Here is an 11739-nt window from a genome sequence, read left to right as displayed (position 1 = left end):
CCTTTGTCTTATTGCAAGTTGTATTGCGAAACTTCTCAGACATTTTTCTATCTTTCCCATGGTTTCTATAACATTATACAGTCCACTTTTTAGTGCAATTGCTGTTTTTCAAGCATAAATAGTAAATACATTTTTGGACATTTACCAGGTGCTACGAATTGGAACTGGAATAAGAAGTTTGTCTTTGTGTACAGAGCCATATTGGGGTGTCAGGCCACTTGGTAGGAACTTGACATTGGCCAAGGACAAGGGCTTCAGGCAGGAATCTGACATTAGGGCATAATAGGGAAGTAGGTTACAGCAGGAATTTTTATCCTAGGGTGGAGTACTCAGAGTGAACTTGACATTGGTCAAGGTGAACTTCTCCTAACCTTTGGTGAGCACAGATTCAGGATCCTGCTCCACCTAGGGTGGAGTGCTCAGAGTGAAGGTGAAGTTCATTGTTCCTCCAGGTCTATGAATTCCTGAATTAAGCAGGTGACCCACCCAGCTGCCTGAGCAGTAGAGCCAAGGACTGCCAGAAGACTTCCCTGGAACTCAGCCCAGAGTCTGGGGGGAGGGACTTGCCCAAACTGTTAAATGGTCTGACCCCCATTAAAGTTGGGGCCTCAATCAGTAAACTATCATCCTGGTCTCCTTTTCACCCCTTCCCCATCCATCCCTCAGCCTCTGTTCCAGGAACCCAGTTCGTAGTAGCTGCAGGCAGCTACAGAATACAACATCTCTGGTCCACAAAACCCTATATTATGCAGACATAAGAAGGACCCTCATTTAATGCATACAGCATAGGATTTCAAACCAACAGAGGCACACTCAGTAAAGACAGTAAAAAAAAGTCACACTACTTTACCTAAATACCTATCTATCTTCCTACCCATTTTTAGATTTTTATTTTCCAACATTCCAATATCAAATGCATATACTATTTATTAGCATAGTAATGAAATTCAAATCTTGACCATTTAACTGAGATAAAACTCTGATTTGGACTCTTATCCTAGCCCTATCTTGGTCTTTGTAAATCTCCCTTCTCAGCGTTTGGACCAGCACATGCCAGAGCTCATCCCCTCACACCAGAATTAAATGTTAGCACTTTACATATTAATAACTAGACTCTTGATACAGATAATTTATTAATCTGTGCATACTCAAAGGGAAGAGCACTGAGTAGCATTGACTCTCCTAGGCAAGTGTCTCGTGGGCCATGATAAGATAATTTTACCTCTTCACTTCAGTGTCTTTGTGATAGAAGTTGTGGTTAGGTTGGCAGATTGATAGAAAGCTGCTGATTTCCTGAGAAAGTGAGGAGCCTGAGCAAGCGCACACACCAGAGGAAGCCATGCCCATGCCCATGCCCCAAAACAAAAGGCATGTTTCTAATATTTATGATTTCCAGAAATACACTCATTAAACCATTTCAGACTCATAATAACAATATACGGTCTTATTAAATTACATGTCAAATGAAAAATTTAAAGGATAGAAAGATTAAGTTATTCTCAGCCATACAGTTAGAAGATGGTTGAGTTAAAATCCATACTAGGCTACCAATGGACGCTAAGTTGCCCCTCATCTTGATTTTACTTTCTTTGGAAATACCAGTGAAGTAAAGATCAGGGATAAAAGTCAGCTCAATAGGCTTGGGGAGTGGAGGTAGGGTGAAGGGTGGAACTGAGAAGAGTAGAAGGAGGGAAAACTGTGGCTTGCATGTAATATAGGACAGAAGAATAAAAGAGTTAAAAAAAAAACCAGCCAAACTAGGTATTGGTAAACTTTCATGTAGAGACTGTGATAGAAAATATTTTAGACTTTGCATAGTTGTGCTTTCTGTCTTTACTAAAATTTCCAGTTTGGTGAACAAGCAGCATATGAAATATATCTAGAGATAAACATACTACTGTCACAATAAAATATGTATGTGATTAATCAATGACTTTCCTGCTGATTTCTGTTTTAGAACTTATTCCTTAGAAGGGATGTATGTAACTATTTTCCTCAAAGATATAACAAAAAACTAACAATGTCTTCCCAGAGTAGATAGATTTTAATATTTAGCCATGAAGAACTTAGGATGAGATAGTAGTAAATTATAATAGAAATGTAGTTAGGTTGGCAGCCAGGTAATTCAGTTTTGCATTTTCTATTTGGAAGATTTAAGTTGTGACTATGGAAAAGTCCTTCCATTTCCAAACTGTCCTGGCAGCCTTCAGTACCAGCTCTGTTCTATCCATGGCTGTGATTTCAGAGATTAATGTGAGGAATTCTGTTATGTGAGCTTCTGACTTTGGTTTAGCTAATAGAAGAACAAAGGAAGGATAGTAGCAGGAAAAGAGAATAAGTTTGGTCCTCTCCTGGCAGGGTTACCAAGAGCTGGATAATTCTCTTGCCAGAGGCTACTGCTCCTGCAAATAGTCTTTTCCTTATGAGTATTTCTTCTAAAGTCCAGGTAGCCATAGACCCCTGCCTGTGCTCTGTGCTCTGTCCCCTATGAATATCACCTTTAAACAAATAAGTTACTAAAGCCTTAACTAATTCTGCATTTTACAAATAATTTATTTGTCTGACCAATCAGCTTCACTTGTTACACACACATATACCCACACACCCACACCCACACACACCCTCCTACACCCCCCCCTCACACACACACAGGCCCATTTGGGATATTATTATTTGGGAAGGCTTTATGAGATAATCTCAATATAAAAAGTATCACTGAATTGGTTTTTGATCTCATATTAATTAATCAAATAAAGAAACACCTTATGGCACAAATATAATTAATTTTCCCAGGGCCTGGAAAAGTTAAATTTCATTTTCAATTTCTACCTTTCATCCTAGTTTAGACATATAAACTAATATAAGATTAAACATCTTCCCTACCCAATTCACCCTCCAAGCTCTCGTGATTCTTTTTTTCAATTAATGGCCTGTATTTTCATTGATGGATTTTGCATACATATATCCTATGTTTTATTGGATTTCTTTGAGGTTGCATTAATTTTAGATCTATTTATTGTTATATTTCTCAATCAGTTGATGTTTCCACATAGAAAGAAATATAATAAAATTCTTAAAAATGGTTTCAAAGACAAATGTAATTTCTGCATTATTTAAAGCAAATGCAACGAAATTAATGAGATATTTAATAAAATATACACATAATTTTCTTTTAGTTTATCTTTTGAGGTTATAATTACATCATGTCCCTTACCTCTCTTCCCTCCAAATACTTCCATATACCCCTCATTGTACTTTTCCAAACTCATAGCCTCTGTTTTATTGTGATTTCATGCATATATGTATATGTACATACATATATTCCTAAATATATAACCACAACTTGCTCAGCCTGTATAATGTTGGCTGTATTGTGGTTTTATGGATAATAATGTAGTATTGTATAACTAGAACATCTATAAAAACTCCCACACTTAGGTTTAGGGAATGCGGTAGAAGGGAGAACAGAGAGAATGAAGAAGCCTGGTGATCAGGGAGTTTGTTTGCAGTTATGTCTTTTAGTAATATCAGAAGCTACACACATAACTTTAAATGTGTTTGATCTGATTCTATACCACATTGTCCAAAGTTTGTGTTTTAACTTGAAGTTTAAATACTAAGATTTATACTGTCACTTTGAGGAGATTTGAGCCCTGGATAACCTAATAAATATTTTTAAATTATGTATTTGTATATATATCCATATGTGTTTAGTTAGTTTCTATTCTTGAAAAGCAGAATATTGACAGTTGAAGCTCAACAGAAATCATACCAATGCTCACCTCTTTTGTACTACTAATTTCACAAAACTAAAATTTAAAAAAAAATCATGTCTTTGATGATTAGATGAAATAATATTAGAAAGAAAGCACAAAGCTGAATGTTTTTCTATTTTTGGACTCAACTATTGTCATTGTCCTTTCCAGTGTTGCTTTGTAATTCAGGAGTCCCAGTTTTCCGAGTCCCAGTTTTTGCTTGAATTGATAGAGTTGTAGAACTGGGAGGAGGCTCAAATTCAGGCCTCTTACTTAGTGACATAATGTGATATTAAGAGGTCACTTAATGTCTATTTGAGTGCATATACATGTGTGTCAGTGGAGAGAGAATCAGTGTCTACTTTAGACTACTAGTACTAAATAAAAGCAACTATCATCATAATGTTGACCTATAGCAGATATTGAATGGGTGTAACACAACCTTTTGCTTCTAGCTATTTCTCCAGCACTTCCTTTACCCTTATACAACCCTTCCCTGTCAGTCTAGACTTTATTACACTGTATTCTCTAGTGCCAGTAATCAAATTATATAGCTTTCTCTTTGTGTGGATATATTATTATTTATTAGTATTATTGATGGGAATAGTCAAGTGAATATTTATTAGACACCAATAGTCTAAGCACTTAAATCCATTCTTTCATCTACAATTTGATTCACTTAAGTGAAACCTAATATAAATTGAAATAAATCAGAAGAGTAGCTGCCTCTTAAGTGGAATAGCAGGGGTTGAATGGGAAATAATTGCCAAGGAAACATGTGAACTTCTAAAACTGTACTCCTTGGCAGTGGTTATTTGCACTTGGTATGGATATTTCCCCATTAGTTAATTATACCCAAGAAGAGATTGGCAAGAGAAATATCACATGGAATTAAGTGATTCTTTTTTGTTACACTTAGTTTATTTATTTTGTTTGCTAGTTAATTTTGATATATATGTTCACTATGTAGCTCATGTTGGCTGAGAATGGTTTTTGAAAGCCAGATTATCTTTATATTCATGATCTTTTTGCCTTAGTCCCTTAAGTACCAGAAGGCTTTTGCCACCAGAATTTTCCTAAAATTGTGGTTTTGGTTTGTTTGTTCATTTGTTTGTTTGTTTTGCTGCTTTATTGATTTTTATTTACTTTCAGATAAGGAAACTAAGGACTTAAATGATCAGATTATTTGTCAATTTCACATATACTGGTATGTCCACTGAACAGAATTCCAAATGTATTTTGGTACAAGGTCCTTGCACTTAACTATTTAACACCACGTCTCTAGACAAAACACAGCATGCTGTCCTCTGGTTTCTAATTCTTACTATACTGTTTTAGATCTGGATTGAGACAGAGAAATAGGTTCTGAAATATCCTGACTTACATGATTAGAGAGATGGGATTTCCAAAATTTTCACAAAACTCCATAAAGAGAAACATATCATCTCAAAATGCTTAGAAAGGATATGACACCCAGGATCCATCTTCAGAAACCAGTATGTACTTATTAGAATTTGTGGCAAGGGTCAGATGGGGCTCTTTAACAGTAACTGCTGGCAGCATTTTGAAATGGCAGCTCACTCAGTAAGAACTAAAGTAGCAGGCTGCTGTCAGTGCCTCTGCTATATAGTGAGACAGCAAAGAGTTAGGATGTCTCTTAGAGTGTCAGCAATCCCAAGAAGGAAGGAGAGGCCCCTAGTCCTGAAAAGGCTTGATCCTGCATTGTAGGGGAATACCAGGACAGAGAAATGAGAGGACGATGATTGGGGAATGGGCAGAGGGAAGAGGGTTTATGGGACTTATGGGGGTGGGGGGAACCAAGAAAGGGGAAAGAGTTTGGAATGTAAACAAAGAATATAGAAAAGAAAAAAAGAAAATAATAAGAAAACTAAAATAAATAAAACTAAACATTTAAAAAAAGAATGTCAGCAATCAAGTAACCTGCTACATGTCTAACCCTCCTTGACAAAGCATACATTTAAATTCATAATCAAACATGTGAGTGAAGGGTCCTTGCTATTTTGATGATTACAACACAAAGGCATGTCTTTCAGAGCTTGGATCACTCCAGGATCATTTCCTCTTTTAACAGGGCAGCAACTTCTAAATTTATAATAACCTTGCCCCAAATGTCAATTTCTAGTTTTCCATCAAAAGACCTATAATGATAACAGAAAATTAAATCTGAAATATAAATTTCAAATCACAAGGATATTTTACTCTGTGTCATGATGAACATAAACTGAAAAGGGTCTCTCTGTGCTATAATCAAAGATCACTTTACATCCCAATGTCCATGTTAAGTACATCATATATTAATACAGTTTTCACAGCAACCCTATAAGGGCTTATTATCAATACATCCATTTGTAGATTAATAAAATGTATTAACTTGTTTAACTTACTTACTCAAGTACACATATTTGACAGTTTTTTGAGTGTAAAAGTCAAAATTAAGGCATATTACTCATTTCTTCTCTACTACTACATAGATTAGCTCTTCACAAGAGAACAGCAAAACATATTGAGATATTCTGTTGCTTACACCTGCTTTTGGAGGTCATGAACCCTAGAAAGTAGTTTTAGAATTAATCTATTACTCTCTACACCCTATTCAGTAGTTTGCAACCCCTAAATACTCTTTTAAGACAGAATCTCAGAGCATTATATACTAAAGAAAAATATCAAAACTGAGTTCTAGGGCAAGAAGAATATTCGAAATATTAGATACCAGGAAATGTGGTTTATCTTGTGATAGATTGATTCAGGATTCATAAGTGAATTCTTAGTTTCCATTAATTGACAAGACATTATTGTGTCACAAGAGTCAAAGCAAGACTGCACAGAGCATCGTATATGGACTTGGAAGATAAAGAAATCCCGAACTCTCCTTTCATATCTGAGACTGAGAAGAGTATGCCAAAAGCTTGTTAAACGTTGGATTTGACAGAGCTCTGACCAAACAAAGATCAGGACCCAGATGGTAAAAGAAAAATCAAGAAACATTTATTCATGAAAAAATATCATAGCCCGAGGCCAGTTATTTCCCTAAAGAAGTCAGCAAAGTTCTGAGTGTAATTACTTCCCACTAGAATATAAGCTTCATATATAAGGTGAATATTTAATTTCTAAGTAATTCCTAGCATCTTATACAATTCTTAATAAGAACTAGATTTTGATCTTAAACAAAGAAGTAAAAACAAAGCAAAACAAAAACAAAATAGCATGATTAAAGAAACCCTAAACTGCAAAAGAAATTTCAAATACATGCTAAATCAAGTTAAATAACATTCTTGTTTTTTGAGTTCTATGAGATTAAAGGTGTATGTGTATGATCTGACATCAAATTATGAATCTTATTACTTTAACAAACAACACATGAATTTCAGAGTCTTCATGGAGTCGGGTTCTTTTCTGATGCGGATTATAGTCTGATACGAACCAAAAGATTGTACATCTATTTTCCTTCATGTGCCAAACTGCATTAATCTAATCTCTTTTATTTTAGTTTTTGATTTCACATGGAAAACATGTTTGGGAGACAAGCAATTCATAGAACATTACTTGGTTAACATAGTCACACTTAAGCACGGCAACTAGGGTTTGGAAAGCAACTTCTTATTTTCCAGTAGAAGCAAACAGTGAATGTTTGCCCATTCACAGATATAGTCCATTTTTTCTGAGAACTGACTTTGTATTATACATTAATCATATAAACATCCCTTCTAATGCTGAAAATTCCCATTAGTGACATTTTACCTCTGAGTCACTGATATTGCACGTTAGAATGACTTGTCCCGTACAGCTTTTACCCAGATGGTATATATCCATTTCCAGTGGGACATGGGGTTGTATGTACAAAGAAAATTGTAAAATCTCCCTGGACATGTGTTTGAAATCTTAGGTAAAGGGAAGATTTTAGTGAACTCTTCTTTTTGACAGGAGATGGCTTATTCCTTTCCCCAGCTTTCTCTGTGTCACCAGTGAAAGAGAAATCCCGTAGTTCATTTTCCTCAAAGAACATTTTCAAATGGGTATAAGGCTATTGCCTTCCACAGGGCTATCAACATTTCAAAACCAGCTTCTCTAAAACTGGTAAGCTAAGGGTAATTTTAAATTCAAATACTGTGCTTTCCTAAGTGATGAGGAGATTCTGAGTCACTAAATTTGCTTCTAACCACAAAATTTTGTCTTTGATATGGTATTAAACTTGACCCAATTCTTATGTTTGCTTTCCCTACTATGACTAATTCTCTCTCTCTCTCTTTCTCTCTCTCTCTTTCCTTTTTTATTTTCCTAACTTTCTTTTTTTCTTTTTGATGTACATAGAGTACATAAAGATACGTTACTTTTACACCTTGAGACTGTGCATTTGGCTAAAGCATTCTATTGAACTACTTTGGCTCAGTCATGCATATTACTGTGGAAATAATTCAATATGCAGTGAGAAAATGAACTCGATAGAACAGCTTGATTCAGCTATCCAAGTCCAATAATCGTCAATGTATGACTTTTGGTCCCCCAGTTCACACATCCTTATCTGGATGGGAAGCTCACACTGTGGAGCATCACTTTACATATGTACTTCATCAAGCACCGGGCAAAGAGAATGACATCTCAAAAATTATAAACAAATAGGGCTCACATACCAAGAAAAAAGTTAGCTGGTTAGTGGTATGTTTCACTGTTTTTATTTGTAAAATCAATTTTCAGGTACATCTCTTCATTGGTATGCCTTTCTAGTCTTCTTCCACCATTCATTTTCTGCTTTTACTCACAACTTAGTAACTACATGGTCATTTTATTAGATGCTGAAAAGGCTTTTGACAAAATCCAGCAACCCATCATGATAAAAGTCTTGGAGAGATCAGGAATCCAAGGCCCATACTTAAGCACAGTGAAAGCAATATACTGCAAACTGGTAGCCAACATCAATTTAAACAGAGAGAAACTTGAGGCAATCCCACTAAAATCGAGGACCAGACAAAGCTGCTGACTCTCTCCCTATCAATTCAGTATAGTCCTTGAAGTCCCAGCCAGAGCAATCAGGCAGCAAAAGGAGGTCAAAGGTACACAAATTGGAAAGAAAAAAGTCAGAGTATCACTATTTGCAGATGATATAATAGTATACTTAAGCAACCCCAAGACTTTCACCAGAGAATTCCTAAAACTGATAAACAACTTCAGCAAAGTGGCTGGATACAAAATTAACTCAAGCAGATCAGTAGCCTTCCTCTACTCAAAGGATAAACAAGATGTGAAAGAAATTAGGACAATGACACCATTCACAATAGTCCCAAATAATATTTCATACCTTGGTGTAACCCTAACGAAGCAAGTGAATGATCTATAGGACAAGAACTTCAAGCCTCTGAAGAAAGAAATCGAAGAAGGTCTCAGAAGATAGAAAGATCTCCCATGCTCATGGATTGGCAGGATCAATATTATAAAAATGGCCATCTTGCCTAAAGCAATCTACAGATTCAATGCAATCTTCATCAAAATCCCTAATCAATTCTTCATAGATGTAGAAAGAGCAATTCTCAAATTCTTCTGGAATAACAAAAACAAAAAACCAAAAAGAAAAAAACAAAAAACAAAAAACCAAAACAAAAAACAAAAACAAAAAATACCAGGGTAGCAAAAACCATTCTCCACAACAAAAGATCTTCTGGGGAAATCACCATCCCTGACCTCAAGCTTTCTTACACAGCAATAGTGATAAAAAACTGTTTGTTAATGGTATGCAGACAGGCAGGAAGATCAAGGGAATAGAATTGAAGACCCAGAAAAGAACCCACACACTTATGGTCAATTGATATTTGACAAAGGAGCTAAAAGCATCCAGTGGAAAAAAGACAGCATTTTTAACAAATGGTGCTGGATCAACTGGAGGTCTGCATGCAAAAAAAATGCAAATTGACCTATTCTTATCTCCTTGTACAAAGTTCAAGTTCAAGTGGATCAAGGATCTACACATATACCCATACACACTGAAGCTTATAGAGGAGAAAGTAGTGACGAACCTTGAACACATGGGCACAGGGAAAAAATTTCTGAACAGAACACCAATGGCTTATGCTCTAAGAACAAGAATGGACAAATGGGACTTCATAAAATGGATACAGAAAATGTGGTATATTTACACAATGGAATACTATTCAGCAATTAATAACAATGAATTCACGAATTTCTTAGGCAAATGGTTGGAACTGGAAAATATCATTCTAAGTGAGGTAACCCAATTACAAAAGAACACACATGGAATGCAGTCACTGATAAATGGATATTAGTCCATAAGCTCTGAATACCCAGGACACAATTCACATATCAAATGATTCCCAAGAAGGAAAGAGAGGGCCCTTGATGCAGCAATGTAGGGGAGTACCAGGACAGAGAAGTGGGAGGCGGTTGATTGGGGAAAGGGCAGAGGGAAGAGGGCTTATGGGACTTATGGGGAGGGGGGAATCGGGAAAGGAGAAATCATTTGGAATGTAAACAAAGTGTAGAAAATTTTAAAAATGGGGTACAGAGCTAAACAGGGGAATTGTCAACAGAGGAAATTGGAATGACTCTAAAGCACCTAAAGAAATGATCAACATCCTTAGTTATCAGGGAAAGACAAATCAAAACAACACTGAGACTTCACCTTACACTGGTCAGAATGGCTAAGATGAATAACTCAGGGGACAGCAGATGCCAGAGAGGATGTGGGGAAAAAGGAACACTTCTTCACTGTTGGTGGGATTGCAAGCTGGTAAAACCACTCTGGAAATCAGTTTGGCAATTCCTCAGAAAATTAGACGTAGTACTACCTGTGGATCCTGCTGTACCACTCCTGGGCATATACTCAGAAGATGCTCCTACACGTAATAAGGACACATTCTCCACTATGTTCATAGCTACCTTATTTATAATAACCAGAAGCTGGAAAGAACCCAGATGTCCCTCAACAGAGGAATGAATACAGAAACTGTGGTATATATACATAATGAAGTACTATTCAGCTATTAAAAACAATGAATTCATGAAATTCTTAGGCAAATGGATGAAACTATAAAGTATCATCCTGATCGAGGTAATCCAATCACAAAAGAACTCACATGGTATGCACTCACTAATAAGTAGATGTTAGTCCAAAAACTCAAAAAAAACAAGTTACAATTCATGCAGCACAGGAAGTTCAAGAAGAAGGAGGACTTAAGTGAGGGTGCTTTGTTTCTTCTGAGAAAGGGAACAAAATACTCACAGGAACAATAAGGGAGACAATGTACCAAGACAACTTGTAGACACTGTTTAATTGTAGCTAGCTTACAGGTGCAGAGATTCAGTTTATCATCATCAAGGTGGGAGCATGGCAGCAGTCAGGCAGGCAAGGTGCAGGAAGAGCTGAGAGTTCTACATCTTCATCTGAAGAATGCCAGTAGAATACTGACTTTCAGGCAGCTAGGGCAAAGTGACACACCTCCTCCAACAAGACTACTCCTTCTTTTCTTTTTTCTTTTTAAATAGGAATATTTCTTTTTTATTAGATATATTCTTAATTTACATTTCAAATGTTGCCCTCTTTCCTGGTTTCCCACTCCCCAAAAAATCCCATAAACCATCTCCCCTTCCCCAATCAACCATCCCCTGCTTCCCTGTCCTGATATTCCTCTACACTACAGCATCAAGTCTTTCCAGGACCAAGGACCTCTCCTCCCTTTGGTGTCTAACAAGACCATCTTCTTCTGCCTATGAGTCTTAGGTAATTCCATGTGTACTCTTTGGTTGATAGTTTTGTCCCTGGAAGCTCTGGGAGTACTGAATGGCTCATATCATTCTTCCTCTTGTGGTGCTGCAAACCCCTTCAGCTCTTTGGGTCCTTTCTCTAGCTCCTCCATTGGGAACCCTGTATTCAGTTCAATGGGTGGTTTAAAGTGGTCCCCTCTGTATTTGTCATGCACTAGCAGAGTCTCCTAGATTATCAGCAAGCACTTGTGGG

Source organism: Apodemus sylvaticus, chromosome 1 (genome assembly GCF_947179515.1).
Source record: "Apodemus sylvaticus chromosome 1, mApoSyl1.1, whole genome shotgun sequence".
NCBI lineage: Eukaryota > Metazoa > Chordata > Mammalia > Rodentia > Muridae > Apodemus > Apodemus sylvaticus.
Note: the sequence above shows the minus strand (reverse complement) of the source record.